A 19,475-nucleotide genomic window follows, 5' to 3' on the forward strand; every position below is an offset into this window, starting at 1 on the left:
GTGTCTTTCATGCCTAACATCTTAACAAAATTCCGGGTTTCTTGGATATGAGTTTAGCACGCAGCACTTTTGACTGTCGGGTGTTGCAAAAACTCTGGTATGCACTTTTTTCCATCTCTCCAGCGTCTTTCTCAGTGGCACATATAGCACATCACAAGGGAAAAGGCTGTGCCTAACAGATCATCTTCTGGTGTAATGTACCCATGAACCCTGTGAGGGTTTTAATATCACATTGGGCAAAATAGCATTCTAATGCATTCCGCATAAACTCAAAAAAAATTACATAAGTGGGTGACAAGCAAAGATGGAACACCCTCATCTGAATGTAAGGCCATACCTTTAACTGGAGCATATAAGAATTTTGTTCAGAATGTTGATGCATGCTTGTGCTTTTAGGTCTAATTTAGTTAATCCTAAACCAATTTAGAAAAGTAGATTACATTTTAATCAAGTATTTGACACCAAAACAACAAAAATCCAATAAGAAGCACCAAAAAACACAAAGCGATAACAAGGGCTATCTGGGCATGCCGGACCTGTGCAAAGTCCCAAGTTCAGGCCCACCGCAATGGAGCACAGGCTGTTTACAAGAACCACTGTACCTGCTGAACAAAAGTACCTTAAATGCTAGTTGCGGAGCATTGTGAGGATCAGAGGTGAGGAAGCGCTGCGCAGTCAAGAACGATGCGTCGGTTCCAAGGTGTGGCGAGACCTCGGTGTGTAGTCCTGTTGCATTGTCACCGAGGATCCTGTCGATGGGGGCCTGTGCTGCAGAGGCCAGGCCTCAGGGATGCGGATTGCATCCGGCATGATGCATCAGCTCCAATGAGCACTGTAGCTGCGATACAGAGTTTCGGTGTCGAAGTTGAGCTGCCATCAACAAGAGATGCAAGGACTCGGGTAGGCGATGTGCTGCGCTGCCAGTGATGCATCGGCTCCGAAGATGCAAGGGTGATGTGAACTTTCTGCCCCGGGCCCAATTCGCACAACAGTCCAGGTGCCCATGCAAGCTGGTTGGAAGCCTGATATTACCTGGAGGCTTCAGATCAGGATGCCAGACAACTAGCCCTTGGAGTCACTTTGGATTCTGGGTTCAAGTGATGCAGTCCTTCTCACCCAGGCAAGTAGGACAGCAGTCAGCAGGGCAGCACAGCAGGGCAGCAGTTCCTGCAGAGCAGCAGTCCAGCAGAGTGGCAGTCCGTAAGCAGCACAGTAGCCCTTATTCCTGGCAGAGTATCCACAGGTCCAGATGTGTATTGAAGGGGTGGGGTCTGAGGTCCCGTTCTTATACCATGGGTGCCTTTGAAGTGGGGGAACTTCAAAGACAGGCCTTTTAAGTGCACAGAGGTCCTCCCTTCCTGCCCCGGCTCAAGACTCACTACAGGGTGGTATGCAGTCCTTTGTGTGTGGACAGAACACAGACAATTCAGGTGTAAGTAAGGCTGTGTCCAGTTCCTCCCTCCCATCCTGCCAGGATGGCCCATCAAGTCATACCTAAGCTCCCATTGTGTATGTCTGTCTAGGGCGAACACACAAAGCCCAGCTGTCACCCTCACCAGAGATGTGATCAGAGACAGGTTGCAGGCACACAGGGAAGAAAATGGCAACTTTCTAAATGTGGGGAGGGTGGAGCTTGCCACGGAGTAAGATGGCCGCAGCTTGAAATCGCTCCGTGAGCCGCCTACAATATACTGAAGGAATCTGCACAATCCAATAACGCACACATTTGGTTTTGTGCTGGGGAGTCCCTGCCAGCCCAGGCTATCGATAGGGGAATCACTGGAGCGATCGTAAGTCTGCTGCGGGCACTTACAACACCTGCTGTGCTGCGTGACCTGGAGAGGTGCAGTAGTGTGCGCAGCAAAACAGAAACTTCGCATGCGCCCGGGGCCTGACTGCAGTGGCCCTTGATCCCGGGTCCGTGTCGGCCCTCTGAAACTCCTCAGAGACCTGGGAGTGTGTTCCGCCTCGGCAATCTTCATTGGGGGACACAGGCATTGAGAGGCAGAGAGCGAGGAATATAGGACTGCTTTGGACCTCCCCCCCATATTATCCTGCGGACCCAGTGATGCAGCGAAGTTTACCATCTCTACACATTCATACACACAACACTCATTTGGGCCCATATACTTTTATATACTCAATGAGCTAGCAAATATCCACTGGTCATCAATTTTGTTTTACCCTAGGAAACCTTTACACCAGTATTCATACCATTCCTGTCTCCTGAGTAAATGCACGTTCAAAAGATCTATTAGTAGATTAGAATAGGGAGGAAATTATATAATACATTTATCTTTATTCAAAGAACCACAGACTCAGAAGGAGTTTTAAAAGTTTATCTGAATTAATAATTTTGTGAGTCAAATCAGAATACACATAGACACATCAAGATTCTCCATCAGGAATAGTAGTTCAATTAGTTTATAATTCAATTCACATTAATTAATTCCTGTGATGACACTAACTGAGGAGAGAAAAAATAGAGAGCATATATTTACCCCACAGAGCTGTATTTACCTAGAATGGTTTGAGGACCTAGACATCAGAGTATCAAGGATTCAGGACAGGTTCAGGACAGGGGAAATGGCCTCTTCTAGTGTAACACCAGCGTTACACCCCTCTCTGGTTCTACTCTCTCCATCTCGGGCTCGTCCGGACCCCTGCCTAGATGTGCCTCCTCGGTTGTTCCACAAATTTTCCCTAGTGTTGGAATGCAGCAAAATCGGTCAGCATCTCAGCATAGCATCGGCATCTCGTGGGTAAAGTGTGTCTAACTATCTAGAACTTACCTCTGTTATACCAATTCAAATTTATGATCCACCCCCAAATGTTTCAATTCCATGTTCACCCGCAATTTGATTGGGCCAAGCAGTGGGGTGAGGACATCACACAATACTAAGTGCAATAATTTTCTTTAGTTCTATTGTCTAATTCCCCGCCCCTTAATTTTAATACCCACAAGCTTTATTCCCACAAGCATTTCATATGTGGATCGATAAATCTGTCACACAATGTGTCAGGTTCTTCCTCTCGTAGGGTCAGGAGTTGATCTTCCCATGTCCTTGCTGGGCACATGGATTGGCAGCCACCCAATGACTTCATTGGTCTCAGAACAAGAAGGTTTTCACGCATGCGTTGTAGTCGCAAAGGGTAGGGACATTGGTCACCCTCCAAGGCACAAACATGAATCATTAATAAAGTCAGAGAAGAACATGTTAGAATACAAAATTAAATGAATTCACTGTATACCACTTACTTCTATTCTAACCCCATTTACTTAATATTTATTTTGCATTAATAGCTTAGTAAAACTTGCATAGGTTAGTTTCAGCACAACATGTGCGTTAGTGTGAGGGTTTTCGAGCAGCCATGTTAAAAGCTATTGTGCAGCTGCAAAGTTTTACCCCCAAGCGACAGAAGACGTCATACTACGTAGATGTAGTAGACGCCTGCGCAGAAGAGTTCCCGCGTTGGTTATAATGTTACAGGTTATTCGAGAGGATTGCATACGAGCAAGTTTCTTTTTATACGAAACCTTGCTCCATCAATCCCCTCTCTGATGGCATTTTATGCCATCACTAGCTTCTATTAAATCAGATGCCAACTTTAGCATTCTATCATTTCGATTTCTTCAGATCTTTTATTCCCTCCTTTATCCTTCTTAAATTGTGATCCTTATATTCTTTTGTAGATATTTCCCTTCAATTCTTCCAGTCGTATTTCTTCTAATTTTCTTTTCCTACCTTTCTCATTCACTTCGCACCTCTTTCTTTTCCCACTGCATTTACGGCAACACATTATCACCAAAACTAACAAGGTTATGCCCATGATCGGCAATAATATTTGACCTAGGATACTCTTACCTATATTAGAAAATCAACTACTGATAGTGGAAAAACTATTGGTTATTTTCTTCCATACACTGTCAACCTCCAGTGGTTTCAGTTCCTCTTCCAAATGTGTAATATTTTTTATATATCTTCCAATCTCTACACTTTTGTCTGGTATATACGTGCAACAATGTTGCGCTTTCAACATTTTACAGACTCCACCCTCTTTTGCTAATAAGATATCAAGGGCAAGTCAATTTTGCAAACCCATAGATCTAACAGCAACTAACTCTGTATTGATCAGTAAAAATCCTCCAGCAGTGTCAGTAGATAACCGATCAACTACTATCAACAATTGACAGATTTTTTGAGAATTCAGCAGAGCCCCCACTGAAGGTATCAATGCACCAAACATATCACCTACTATTTCCGATAAACTAGCTGTATTGGGTTAGTCCATTACTGTCATTATTGCTTCCAGTGGTTCTTTTAACATGATAAACTTTAGGGAATACTATTCTGAAATAGCAACTCCCATACCAGTGATCAGGCAACCTAAAATAGGTTTTGTTTCCACAAATATAATAAATTCCAGGAAATACTGGATCAGTTCCTCCTTTTAGTCCCCAACCTCCAATTACTAAGAAGTTATGTTCACATTCATTGGAACCAATAAATACATTGTTATATTCTGTTTTAAGTCTATGGAGACAGATTATCCCTTTCTTTTCAAAATCCAGAGACATAGCAGCATGAGTCTTGCCAGTTACTAAAAGGTCTTCCCTTTCAGCCCATTTAGGTATCTGAGGTTTTGGTTCAGAGGTCCTTCTTTGGAAATCCTGTCTCCTTTGTTCTACTAAATTCAAAAATATATTTTCTTCTTCATGTAATTTACAAGTTAGGTTGCGCCTATGCGCGTCAGCTATATCTATTGTCTTCATTGTTAGGAAATATTCACCCATGAATTGTGAGTCTTTAGTACTAAGGACAGGGTTCATGCTCTTTCACATAGGAACTTCTGAAAAATGTACATCTACATTTGAATAATAATACTGCAGTTTTCCAGTTCTATAGAATAAACTAGCTAATACACTACATGAAATACCATATGTCAAGGGTAAATGAAAATAAGTTACCCCTTCAACTACTGAATTTGGCAATTTGATGCAAACATAACAATCACTAACTTTCATAGTTTCTACATAATGTACTAAGAGATTTGCAAATACATTTAAATCAGTTCCATTCTTATCTACAGTGTGGTGTAAATCTAGCTCATCTGGGGGCATATCATCAAGGGCCGGCGATAATTATCGCTCAGCACTCTTAGCGCGAGGATAATTATCGCCTGATAACGCTGGATTGTATCGCTGAGATAGCGTGCTATCAGCAACCATTATCTCAAAAGCGATACAATTCCAAGCGCAAGCTGCCAAAAGTGCGATTATCGCTGGAAATCCAGCGATAATCGCACAACCTTTGGCGAAAGCTTGATGATAGGGCAGGGCATGCTTAGCCATTATATCCACCTTCCATTGGATATAATGGTTAAGTAAGACTGAAAGCAGGCATAAGGAAAGTAGCGATAACCCAGGTTAGTGCTACTTTTCATATCGCTATGCTGTTTAGCTTGCAGCTTGTTAATTGGAGAAATGTCGGTTAGCGACATTTCTCACGTTATTTAGGTGTTGAACGCCCACTTTGCATATCATTGAAGATGCAAAGGGAAGAGTAGGGAAAAAGGGTGCTAACATGCGATTATGCATGTTAGCACCCTCTTGTTAATAGGGCGATAGCTTTATCTCCGCTTTTTTGACTTTTAAAGCCAAACAAGCGGAGATAAAGCCCTTGTTAATATCCTCCCCTGGTGTTTCTAAGTCTACTCTATCTCGTTTAATGTTTGCAACTTCTGTATGTGTGTTAGTACTATTCTGTTTGTCAGTAATCATCAAATAAGGAATAGCTATTGCTAATATTACCCATATTATGAGGACTAATATTAAGCTACATATACAGATCCTACAACACTTCTTTATACAGCCTTGTTTTGGTTTTCCAGCAACTTTATTATCAGACATTTTTGGACAAGAAGATTTGTCTCTTCTTTAATTCAGAACTTGGTATGAGGTAACACCTTAAGCGTCTTCTCTCTTTCAAGTCGGTCTCACTTCTTCATCAATTTGTTCAACATTCAGCTCATCACTTTCTTCATTTAAGTCGAGGTTTTCAAAGTCTTCAAGAATAACATATGTCCACTTAGGACCCTTGAACTTATTATTCAATGTCTTCAATCTTTGACTCCTTCTTTTTGGCATTACTGTAGAAGGTCCAGATTGACTGGTTACTTCGTTTACTTGAACAGGTTCTTCACTGATTGTCTTAAGATGATATCTCAGTCTCTTGATAATTCTTGGCCAATTATCACCTTTTCGACTTTTCTTAAACTTCACTGCACTGCCAGGTTCTTCAAGACTCCTTTTATTTTCTTTAGATTTCAGCACAACTTGATCAGCTTCGCCTTCAGATTTCCTCTCTATCTGACCTTGTCCAGGGCTTATTGTTCTGGCCTGTTCTGCCTGGATGGGTTCATCTACCTCAATCTGACCCTGTTCATGATTAGTGATGTCTATTTTTTCTTCTGTATCCTGAACTTGCGTTTCTATGCCTATCTGATCCTGTTCAGGTCTTTCTACCTGTTTACCTTCTTCTGCCTGAATGTTTTCTCTAAAACCTAGCTGTCCCTCCTCAGACTCAGGAATGGGGCTTTGGTTTTCTTCTGTCCTTAACTGTTTCTGCTCAGGCTCCCTAACAGTCGTTTCCCTACTCTCCTGAGCGAGTTCTTCTACACCTGTCTGGTCATCACTCTTTTCCTGTCTATCTAACTGTGTTTGACTCCTAGTTCTTATAAGTACTTCAGGTATGTCCACCACTGGGATCCAATCGTCCTGACAAGTGCTCGGTTGTTCTTGGGCAGCTACCTCATGATCTTCTTTAGGAAGTTCTTCAGCTGCACAACCTTCAGCACCATCAATTTCTTGTTTCAATTGAAACTCTTCTTCTTCATGAGCTGGTACCCTTTTGGTATGACTTGCATGGATCCAATTAGGCAATCCTGCACACTTTACAGCTGTTGACGTAGTCAATATAACTTGATGCGGTTTGTCCCACCTTGGTGCTAGGCACGATTCTCGAGTGTGATTCTTCACAACTACCCAGTCACCGGGATTCAGATCATGCGATTGGCTCAGCTGTCTGTTGAAAGCGTCTTCCCCAACCTGATGAGCGATAGATCGCACTCTGTCAGCCAACTATTTGCAATACTCCAAAACCAGGTCATCAGTTATATTCAACAGCTTGTATCCTGGTACACATGCTTGTCTCTTGGCTCTTCCCATGAGTATTTCATAGGGACTCAATCCAGTATTTTTGTCTGGAATACTTCTGAGTCCCATCAGGACCAGAGGTAAAGCATCAGGCTATTCCAGTGGGGTGGCTGCACACACCTTTCCGAGTCTTGACTTGATCGTGCCATTTAATTGTTCTACCACCCCAGAAGCCTCTGGACGGTAAACGCAGTGCAATTTTTGTTCGCCTTTAAATGCTTCACAAATTAGTCAAATTATTTCATTATTAAAATGAGATCCTCTATCTAATTCAATCGTTACTGGAAAACCAAATCTAGGGATGAGTTCTCTTAATAAAAGTTTGGCCACTGTCAAGCTGTCCTTTCTTCGGGTCGGGTATGCTTCCACCCACTTTGAAAATAAACAAACTATGACAAGTAAATATTTCAGTCCTCGACAAGCAGGCAGTTGAATGAAATCTAATTGAAGTCTCACAAAAGGACCCTATGCCTTTCCAATCTTTCCCATACAAAACACGGTTTTCCTGCCAGGATTCATTTGTTGACATATTAAACATCTTTGGCAAAGGCTCTCTGCTACATTCCTGAACTTCGGGTTAAACCAATCTTGTCTGAAAAGTCAAATCATTGTATCTCTGCCCACATGTGTCTTTGCATGGTAAATTCTAGCCATTGGTGCAAGGATACTGTCTGGCATAACTGGTCTGCCATCATAACAAACCCACACACCATCTTCTGCCCTTTTTTTGACATCCTATTTTCACCCACTCTTCCTTTTCTCCCATGTCTACTGCATCCTGCAGATCTTTCACCTCCTTCCAGGTTCCCACTCCTGCAAGTAGCATAAGTTGGCAGCTGATTCCACAAGTTTCAATTTGATTGTTTAGGGCAATTTTATGCCTCGCACAGTGTTGGGCAACCTGGTCAGCATATTGGTTACCGGCTGTCACATAGTCATCTCCTGATTGGTGAGCAGCACACATAACCACGGCCACCTCTTTTGGTAATTGAATTGCCTCAATTAATTCTTTCACGAAAATTCCATTTTTAATAGGAGTTCCTGAGGAAGTCAGGAAATCCCTTTGCACCCATAGTTGGCCAAAATCATGCACAACCCCATAACCATATTTACTGTCAGTGAATATGGTTACTCTCCAATTTTTCCCAATTTTGCATGCTTTAATTAAAGCAATTAATTCAGCTACTTGTGCAGATCTGACCTCTGGTAAATAGGATGCTTCGACTATTCCAGTTAATGTCCATACAGCGTAAGCAGCACTTAATCCTCCCTCCTCGTGTCGCATGCATGAGCCATCTACAAATAGCTCATGCTCAGCGTTTTTCAAGGGTTCCTCTTGTATGTCAGGACGGGGTTTGGTGCTAAGTTTAGTCACGTCAAGACATTCATGCTCAACCTCATCTTTCACTTCTTCCTCGTAAGGAGCAGGTAGTAAGGTGGCTGGATTAAGAACAGTACACCTCACTATAGTCATGTTTTCAGCCCCCAGTATTATTATTTCATATTTTGTCAGCCTACTGGGAGTAAGGTACTGCGTTCAGGTTCTGGTTAGCAGAATCACCACTGCATGAGGAACATACACCTCGACAGGGTGTCCCATCACAATTGACTCGCTCTGTTCTATGCTTACACAAGTTACGGCTACAGCTTTCAGGCAACCTGGTAATGCACAGGCCACAGGATCCAAGGTAGCAGAAAAATATGCCACTGGCCTTCTCATCAATCCATGTCTCTGTGTCAGAACTGAAAGTGCACAATTACACCGCTCATAGCAGAATAATGCAAATTCTTTTGAATAGTCGGGCATTCCTAAAGCAGGTGCTTTACACAAACACTCTCGCAACTTTTTAAAAGATCCCATACTTTCATCATCCCATTCTATAGAATCATTTGCTCTCTTTCTGGTCATTTGTATCAGGGGTTTAGCTAGTAAAGCAAACCCTACGATCCACTGCCTACAATACCCTACAACTCCAAGGAACATTCTTATTTCTTTTTGGGTTTGTGGCAACTGCATTTGTCTTATTATTCTGATTCTTTCAAAAGTCACTCTTCTAACCCCTCTTTCTATTTGATGTCCCAAGTATTTAACAGAATTTTTACAAAACTGAAGTTTCCCAGGGGACACTTTATGTCCACCCTTTGCCAAATGATTTAGCAGTGCAATTGAATCAGTAACACAGTCATCTTGTGTATTTGATGCCACCAATAGGTCGTCAATATATTGCACCAAGACTGACTCTCTGGGCAACACAAGAGATTCAAGGCTTCTTTTGAGAATCTGATTAAATATTGAAGGACTTTCTGTGTACCCTTGAGGCACATGATTCCACACGTAAACATACTCTTCAAATTTGAACGAAAATAAAAACTTGCTATCTGGATGCAATGGAATAGAAAAGAATGCATGACATAAATCGATTACTGTGAACCATCATGCTTTCCATGGTATCTGATAAAGAATCACAACTGGATTAAGCACTACTGGGCAGCATGGTACAACAAGGTTTCTTAATACCAATTATAGGTGAGTTACAAGGGCTACTCATTATTTCTTTCAAGATGCCTTGTTCGACCAATCGCTCAATTTCTGCTGCAACACCTGCTTTTACTTCTGGACTCATTTTGTATTGATGGGTATTCGGATAAACAGCACCATCTTTCACTGTCACTTTTATGGGATCTACATTTGCCATTAATCCTATTACTTTTCCAGTAAAATTCCATATCTCTGCATTTACAGTCAGTTTGACTTCGGCAGGTAATTCATTTTGTGTCATCATCGAATATAATTAATTTACTTCTGTTCCCTGTTTAGCTAACATGAACTTGTAAACTCCATCTTCATCTGGGGTTTGTATTGCAACACCATCCAGTGTGCAAAATATGGTGCAATTCATAATGCACAGTAAGTCCCTTCCAAGCAAATTTACAGTGCTTGAATCACACACCACGAATTTATGCATTTCTTTAAAATGTCCAATTCGCACCTCCATTGGTTCTGTGATCGGGGTTCTAATCCGTTTCTTTGAAACCCCTTCAACTTGGATGTCTTCATCGAGAGTGGCAGGTTAGGAATGTCTACTGTTCTCACAGTAGACCTGGTAGCACCAGTATCCAACAAGAAAGTGATATCATTTCCTTCTACTTTACCTTCTACGTATGGACCTGACTGATCTACTGGTAGGGATGCACCAAGTACGCACTCCCCTTCCTCCCCCCTCAGGCACCGTCATTCCTGATCATAATAAATTAGTGGGTCCTACAAAAGAAACTGTGATGTTACAAAATTTGTCTTCCCACTTCCTTCTGGAACTCTGGCGTCCACACTGTACTTGGCTTGACTCACAAAATTTGATTTAGGGGCAGGTGGCAATTGACTCTGTAGATCTATACCCTGTTGCTGATGACTCATTAACACCTCATTCTGCGTCTGTGGATAAAAATTTTGATTCGGGACATTATTAACTTGTTTAGCTTTACACTCGTTCTTCCAATGCCCCAACTTCCCGCACCCGTGACAGGGAAATCTTTTCTTTGCCTCTTCCTGATTCTACATTCCCCGAGGTTTTCCCCCATTATTGTCTCCTTGACCTTGTGCTCTTCCTTGATTTTCTGACTGTTTATATAATTGGAGCGCTTGCTGTTCAGCTAATTTTACTTGAGCCCACATTACTTTTTCTTCTAAAGCTTTTCATTTGTTATCAATTTCATCCCCACGATATTTAGCATATTTTAAAATTTCATCAATGGGCTTTGATTGCCAACACAGCATGTGCTGTTTAATCATTTGAGATATTTCCAATCTCAGCCCAGTCACAAATCGATACACAAAATGAGTCTTGTCCTTGTTTTGCAAACTTTCAAACCCACTATACTGTTTGAACACCTGTAAAAGACGTTCGTAGTAGGCATGCACAGACTCATTCTTTTATTGGGTTGTTCTATCTATTTTTACCCAATCCATTTCTTTCGGGGGAATTTTACTCTTTAGAAAGGTGATTACTTGATGATATTTTTTCATTACATCTTTTAACGGGGCTCCTGTTTTTGAATCTCTTGGATATTCCTCACTAGGCCAATCTATAGTAATTTTACACTCTGTCCACAAATCTACAGGTACTACTATGTCAATCAGACCATCCAGATCTTTTAATAAAACCTTTGAAACTTTCACAAACCTCTCAACTTGTCTGTACCACTCCACTGGTTTCTCTCTCAATTTTGGGAAATCATTTGTAAATGACAAAATATCCTGTCTAGTCCATGGCACATGTACGTACCCCCCACCGGGTACTTCTCTCATCGGATACAACCTCTCAGCCTTTTCTGTTTCTCTCATGGCATACTCGGATGTCGTTCGATTTACCTGTGCTTCTTCCTTTTTCTTTGCCCATCTAATTTTCCATCTTTCAAGATCTCCCCACTTTTGTAACAGAAATAACAACTCCCTGATCTGCAAATTTCTTCCAGACAAATTCATGTTTTCCAAATCCTTATGAGAAAATTCTGCTCTATATGGTTTCTGCAACACCTTTGATTTCCCAATGTCAATTCCCATTTCTGATGCCAAATTTGTCAGTTTTTCATGGAATACTTTTGTGTTTTGCGTAATGCTTCTACAAATAAACAATAATTTTTCCTTACTGTATGTGTTTAATCCGTCTAGACCCACATTTCCAGCAACCATTTCTTCCAATTCTACTCTCAATTTGAAAATGTCTAATATTTTAGGCTGTGACTTTGGCTTCTCTATTTCTTGAGACCATCTCTCTATATCTTCTGGGGTTACTATTGTGGCACTTCTTGTTCCTGTTGAGGGTTCTAGTCTAACCTACTTCGAACAACTGGACAAATCTCTTTTCAGGGTTTCCATTATTGACTCCCTTATGGGCAAATCCATTAATGATATTATTGATTCACATTTACTTGCTTGATCATCTATTATTATCTTTTCTTTTCTAGGTTCTATGCTTGGGGTAGGCATTACAGGAACTTTAGAACAGTTTGACTTTTCACCATACAATGGGACTACTGGACCTATGGTTACAGGTATGGTCAATGCATCAGGATGCATATTCATCTGAGTTATTTTCTGGATCAGTTCATCTTTATTCGTATTTATTGCTTCCCTTTCATTTTCTTGAAGTACCCTCTTGGCTGTGTCATGTACTATTTGTGGAACCAAAGGTGTTTATTACCATTGGGGCACTAGGGGTCATTCTATCAAATCCTTCATTATAAGGTGGAGGACTTTTCATCAATACATCTTCCAAATACCCTTCTTCTGCGTCTCCGCTATCCATCATGGTTAAATGCTTGGTTTCATCTGTACATTTACCTCCTCTCAGTTCCACCATGGCTTGTCTCCATTGTTTCATTTGACTATCTCTAGTCTCTCGGAGAAATTTCGGGTAATATTTGCTTAAGGTCCTGTTACTTCGGGGTCTATTGTATTGTATTGTATTGTATTTCAGACTTATATAGTGCACTGTAACCCTACGGGCATCCTGGCGCTGTGGTACATATACTCTATCACCATGCTTCCGGGCTAGCAGGTTGCTAGCCTAAGCCTGCACTCTAGGGAAAAGCCAAGTTTTAAATTTTTCCCCTGAACTTCAGCAGATCCTGCATCTGTCTTAGCTCAACTGGCAGACTATTCCAAAGGCGTGCTACCGCATAGCTAAAAGCTCTTCCGCTTGATTTAACGTTCTTAATCTTGGGTATATTCACCAGATCAGTCGAGGAGGACCGAAGGCTACGGGTGGGGTTACACCAGTTGAACTTAGACTGCAGCGGTATCGGTCCCATCCCATGCAGTGCCTTGAAGACAATGCAGAGTGATTTAAATTATATCCTCTGGAATACCGGAAGCCAGTGTAGCTCCGCCAATGCCAGGGATGTGGAGGACCGTCGTGGTCTAGATAGGGCCAGCTTAGCCGCCACCATCTGAATTCTCTGGAGTCTCCCAATCAGGTACCTTGGGGTTTCCAGCAGTAGCGCATTGCCATAGTCAAGTCGACTCAGAATGACGCTCCTTACTACATGTGCTCGTACCTGATGTTGGAGTAGCGGAAGAATCTTCCGGAGAACCAGAATTAGCGAGAAACTGCTTCCCACAATTTTATTGACTTGGGTTTCGAGGTTCTACTTGTCATTAAAACTGACCCCGAGATTGCGTTCCATCGTGACGGGTAGCAGGGGTGTCTCCGTAGTGATGGGCTAGAATCCCGAAGGTAGAGAACAGGTGACTTTACCTTCTGCACAGCAGAGTATCTCTGTTTTTTCGCAATTAAATTGTAAGGAGTTGTTTTTCAGCCAGTGCACCGTTACTTGCATACAAGCATGAAACTTTTCCAGCGAGACCGCTTGGTCTCCCTCCAGTGATAAAATAAGCTGTGTGTCGTCAGTGTAGTTTACTAAGCTGACCCCGTATGACTTAATAATCGCGATCATGGGGCTCATATAGGTGTTAAACAGTATTGGGCTGATTGCCAAGCCCTGGGGGACCGTATTCCTAATGTCAGCAAAATCTGAGCGATAAGAGGGGAGAGCCACCGCCTGTCGTCTAGTTGTTAGATAGGATCGAAACCAATCCAGTGCTACACATCCCACCCCTACTGTTTTCAGCCTGGCCATGAGAACTGTGTGGTTGACCGTATCGAAAGCGGCAGACAGGTCCAGAGAAATCCATATAGCTGATTGTCCCCTTTCTGCTCGCATTCGAAGATCTTCCAAGGCGGTCACCAGAGCTGTCTCTGTCCCATGGCCTGGGCGAAACCCAAACTGCACATCCTCCAGCTTGTTGTTACACTCCAAGAACTGGGAGAGTGCCCTGCTAACCAAACGTTTTATGATCTTTACTGGGTAGGGGAGGAGAGATATGGGTCTATAATTCTTAGGGCATGCTGGATCAAGTGTAGGTTTTTTCAGCAGAGGTGTAATTATTGCTTGTTTTCAGCTCGCCGGAACCTGTCCACTGCTTAATGATTGATTGCACAGCTGTTAAAGTATTGGGAGTAATTCACCTCCCAACTCCTTCCAAGTTTTGGAAGGGAGGGGGTCAAGAGCCAGAAGAAACTCCTGAGGCTATCTTATTAAACTCCTCCTCAGAGGGAAGCTCAAACTGATCCAGGCAGGCCGCCTGATTATCCGGCTCAGCCCCCCATTCCCAGCTCTTTTGCTTACTAGTTGACGGCCGTCCCTCTACCTCGCCAGATATGACCGCATTGTCAATTTCCAGCCCCTCTATAATTTTTCTTATTTTGTCCTCAAAAAATTACATAGTTCCTGACTAGGTGGGGTGCTGTTATTTGTACATTTGGGACTAGCAATATCCTCCACGATTTTGAATATACCCCTAGTGCTATTGGGGGCCTTCAGGATAGTTTCTATCACGTTCAAATTTCCCATTCTTCTAAAGCCTCATATTAAGTGAATCTAGGCCTGGGTTCTAATTCATTCATTCGTGTTCTTAAATTGTACAATATTCTTCCATTAAAACTTCCATACTCAGGAAATGCTAATATTCCATCATCTTTTGTGTATTCTACCCAATTTTCTAACCATACACAAGTATGATAGCCTCTCTCCACCATCATATATGATGCAGGCGTATTTGGAGGAGGAACGAGAATTCCCACTCTACTCTTAATGGGTTTGTCCTTTTTAAAATAATTCTTAACCTTTTGCATAAATGACATTTTCTTTTTTTCCCCGTACATTGCGTGCTTGTGCTTCTTAAGGTATTGTTCGTAAGCAAACCCTATAAATCTTCTGTCTGGACGAGTCCCTGTTAATGTTGAATCGTACATGCAAATTCCACTATCTATTATTATTCTTGGGACTTCTATTTTGATGACCAATCAGACGCTTGCTTTAATTCAAATAATTCTCCAATACCAGCACGTTTTCTAGTGTGAGGATCAATTAACTTCTACTCTGTTCGCTCGCTCAGCCAATGCTTGCGTGACTTTTCTGTTACGTCAGTATCACTCCTTACTATTGACCCCTCCTTTACCATTTTGCATCAACTACACGCCCGCTGTTTCAACCAATCCCAGCACGGCTCTCAGTGATGTCAGTACAGCACCTGCAACTGACCCCTCCTTTACATGGTAATGCAAAAACTTATTTTCTCACAAATTTCACACAAATTTCATTAATTAACAACGTATAAACATTCCCTATTGTGTCTGACCCACTAATTCAAAGAATAGTAAGATTTCTTTCACTGCGAGTAAAACCCTTCTGCTTACTCTTCACACACTACGAGTAAAATCTTGCCGCTTACTCTTCACACAAGCATCAGAGAACCTGCTTCTCCTTCAGCATTACCCTTTCTAGGTGATATAATACCAAACTTTCACCAGCGAATTCCTCGTTAACAATTATTCTCACTAACCTACAAGAATTTTCCCTAACTTAGTGCTTCCAGTCCTGTGTAACTTTCAGCACTTTCTCGATCCAGACCAATAACCTCAGTGCAGTGTGGCTTCCACTTACCACCCGCTATTCAATATTCCCAGGAATTTCCAGACTACATAAAACAATACTTAACGGGTTTTGGTTAAAACATAAATCAATAATTCAAATTTCAAATACAATCCTCAACTAACTAACTATACTAACCCTGCCTCTGCTACCAAGAAAAACTGATGCAGCGGAGTTTACCAGCTCTACACATTCATACACACAACACTCATTTGGGCCCATATACTTTTATATACTCAATGAGCTAGCAAATATCCACTGGTCATCGATTTTGTTTTACCCTAGGAAACCTTTACACCAGTATTCTTACCATTCCTGTCTCCTGAGTAAATGCATGTTCAAAAGATCTAGTAGTAAATTAGAATAGGGAGGAAATTATATCATACATTTATCTTTATTCAAAGAACCACAGACTCAGAAGGAGTTTTAAAAGCTTATCTGAATTAATAATGTTGTGAGTCAAATCAGAATACACATAGACACATCAAGATTGCTGAATTGTAGCAGACATCAGGAGTGTGGAGAATGTTCTAAAACAATTTAATCCAGACTAAGTTTAAAGAAGTGTGGAATTAGGATGGGCGTCGCCTGAGCAGCACCATGGATAAAAATTGCTTCCCCTGGCAGTGAGGCACCAATTACTGACTACATTCAAGCCGTCAGTACAATTTTGTAAAGTCTCTGTGGCAACTGGAATTTCTAATTAAAGATTTTACGTCACATCTCATGGCAAATTGAACCGTCAGGCACTTAGAAGAGGTTTCAACTATCCCTCTACACACAGGGCAGACGCACATCGCGCCGCTTTTAAGCTATCAACCTTGTCCAAGTCCTGAGGAGACTCCGTGAATTGTGTGGATTCGAAACGCGTTGACTCTTGTGAGCCCGGGGGATTGTGTATATATTGTGCCTTAAGGAATGTAGTAATAATTATTTCCTCTTGTGTAGGCAACATTGGTTTGAAGACATAACCCCCGGTCTCTTGGCCTAGGCAGGACAATTAACAATGTCTAGTTAAGAATCTAACTTCCGCTTGGTGCCTTATGTAAAAACTAGGACTGGTGTTCTACTTTCAATGTTAATCTTATTTCACACGATTGTCTAAGTTTGTTTCACTGGTCATTTATGTCTTTGAATTTTTTCGTTTTTAAGTGGAATGTAACATTGTGTATGAATGTGTTTTTGTAAATGTGGTGTTCTGTAAATGGAAGGTTTCTTTTCGAAGACATGAAAAAATATTTATTTGCTTCGCTAATCTAAATAATTTAAAATAAGCTAAATAAAGCAATAAGAACCCTAGAATTGATGGTCTAGGGGATTCTCTTTAAGGTGTGCAAACTAGTCCTTCTGGACACACTCTTTTCTCTTGTAAGGACCAGCTAGAGGCATGGGGAAAACTGACAAGGCACAGACCAGGATAACCTTCGGAAAGCGCAAGACCAGGGAGACACGCGAAGAAGAAATGCCTTCCCCTCCTGCTAGCCAAGCAAGCAATGCCACTGGTACAGGGGAGGATATTCGTCACATATTAGCAGCCATGCAACAAAGCATGTCCTCCACAGATAGTAAGATTGACTCATTATCATTCAGAATGGACAGGATGTCAGAACTTGTGGACAAACACGCTGAAATGCACATGGCTCGGCGCCGCATCTCTGAAGCAGAAGATGCACCAACCTTGATGGGGTCAGCCCAAAAACACATGGAAAAACCCTAGCGGCATTACGCAACAAGACAGAAGATTTAGAGGCGCGCTCCCGGCGCAATAACGTACGGATTCTGGGCCTGCACGAATCCACAGAGACCGGAAACATGGAATCGTTCACGGAGCAGCTTCTGGTGTCTCTATTAGGCCGCGAAACATTCTCATCCACATTCATAGTGGAGTGCGCACACCGGTCGATAATCCCTACACCTTCGCCGGGGGCTCCTCCAAGGCCCATAGTGGCAAGATTACTAAACTATAGAGATAGGGACGTGGCGCGTCGTTGACCAGGGAGTTGCGTGTACTACCATATAAAGGCTCTGAGCTGGTTCTTTATCCAGATTTCACTACACATGTGCATGAGGCACGTAAACAATTCGCACCTGCAAAAAGGAAACTCAGCGAACTACAACTTGACTATTCAATGTTATACCCGACCAGAATAAGAGTGACTTTCGACTGGAAAAACAAGATCTACTCCAACCCGCAAGCGCTACAACAAGAACTCAAGAAGCTAGATAAGGAATGTAAAAGAAACCCATCACAGAAGTACGCCGAGGGGGACGATGCAGTGCAAGAAGCCGCGGAATAACCAGTTGCCTGTAGCAGAACTTTTCCAGACTCTCTACGTGAATTGCAGCGATATACCTGGTGATATAATTCAAATAAATACATTTTTAAATCTAAATCAGAATGGTAGACAGGCAATATAAGGAGAATAGACATGCTACAATAAGAAGGTACAAACATACCGATTATATTGTTAGCAGACTGTAACATGTTACAGCAATCATAGAATTTAGCAGAAATGTTGATCTAGATTGTGTAGTAAAAGTCAGGTGTACAGAGGCCATCTTTGGGCAGAGGTAGTCCCTAAGGTGTAAGACACACTGGGGAGTAATCTTTATCATTGTTGAGCAGGGTGGGATGCAAGAAGTTAAGCCTAGCCAGGCTTCACAAACCAGGCTGCGTCGTGGGTGGGGGTGGGTGGTAACCACAGTTAATGCATCAGTAAGCAAAACAGGTTTAAATGTGTTCAAAATGTATTGTTCTAGCGCGTTATGTAGCGGGTATATTATGAATATTGTTAAAAAGCAAACACAATGCAAGCCGAATGCAGCACCAGAGATAACATCCTATTAAACTTCATGTCATGGAACGTGAGGGGCTTAAATGATCAAAGGAAAATACTTAAAGTAGTAGCCTATTTACAAAGACATCAGGTGGATGTTGTTATATTGAAGGAAACTCATCTGGCCCCGGTACAAGGGTCTTCTCAGCGAACAGATGGAGAGTAACTTGTATAGCCTCTGGGTTTACCTCACACTCCAGAGGGGTGCTGATCTGGACATGTAGGAATGCCGAATTGTACATACACGTGATAGAGGTTGACACCCAGGGCAGATATGTAATAGCAAAATGCCGGAAAGACAATCTACATATCTTATTTGTCTGTATTTACGGGCCAAACAACGATGACCCCCAATTCTATCATACTCTACATAGTAAAGTTGCACAACATTCACACATACCGCAACTCTGGGGTGGAGATTTGAACTACACACAGGACCCAGACCTGGATAGGTCGCATGGCCCACCAAGGTGGCCCTGTTGGGCCGTCAGGGCAATTGCGGACATTGTGGTGGCGGAGAGACTGGTGGACGTTTGGCGCAGCCGCTCGCCGTTAGGCAGAGAATACACACATTACTCTTCACAGCATGATACCCACACCAGGATAGATTATTGGTATGACACGAGTGAGTTATTATCTCAAATAAATGATTGCGGACATTTGGCATGCACGCTCTCCGACCACTCCCTCAGCGGCGTCCGACATGAAGCGTATAAATGGCATTTCCCGCAATATTCATTATTGGACCCAGTTTTCCATGACGTGCTGGGAGCAGGAATAGATGAGTTTTTTCACTACTAATGTAGGCTGTGTCCCCCAGATGAGCACCATATGGGAAACGTTTAAGGTCTATATTAGAGGTATGGCTATTGCGAATCACGCGGGTGTGCTTAAGTCAATCAGAACACAACTGACAAAGGTGGAAGCCA

This window comes from Triturus cristatus, chromosome 2_2, assembly GCF_964204655.1.
Source record: "Triturus cristatus chromosome 2_2, aTriCri1.1, whole genome shotgun sequence".
NCBI lineage: Eukaryota > Metazoa > Chordata > Amphibia > Caudata > Salamandridae > Triturus > Triturus cristatus.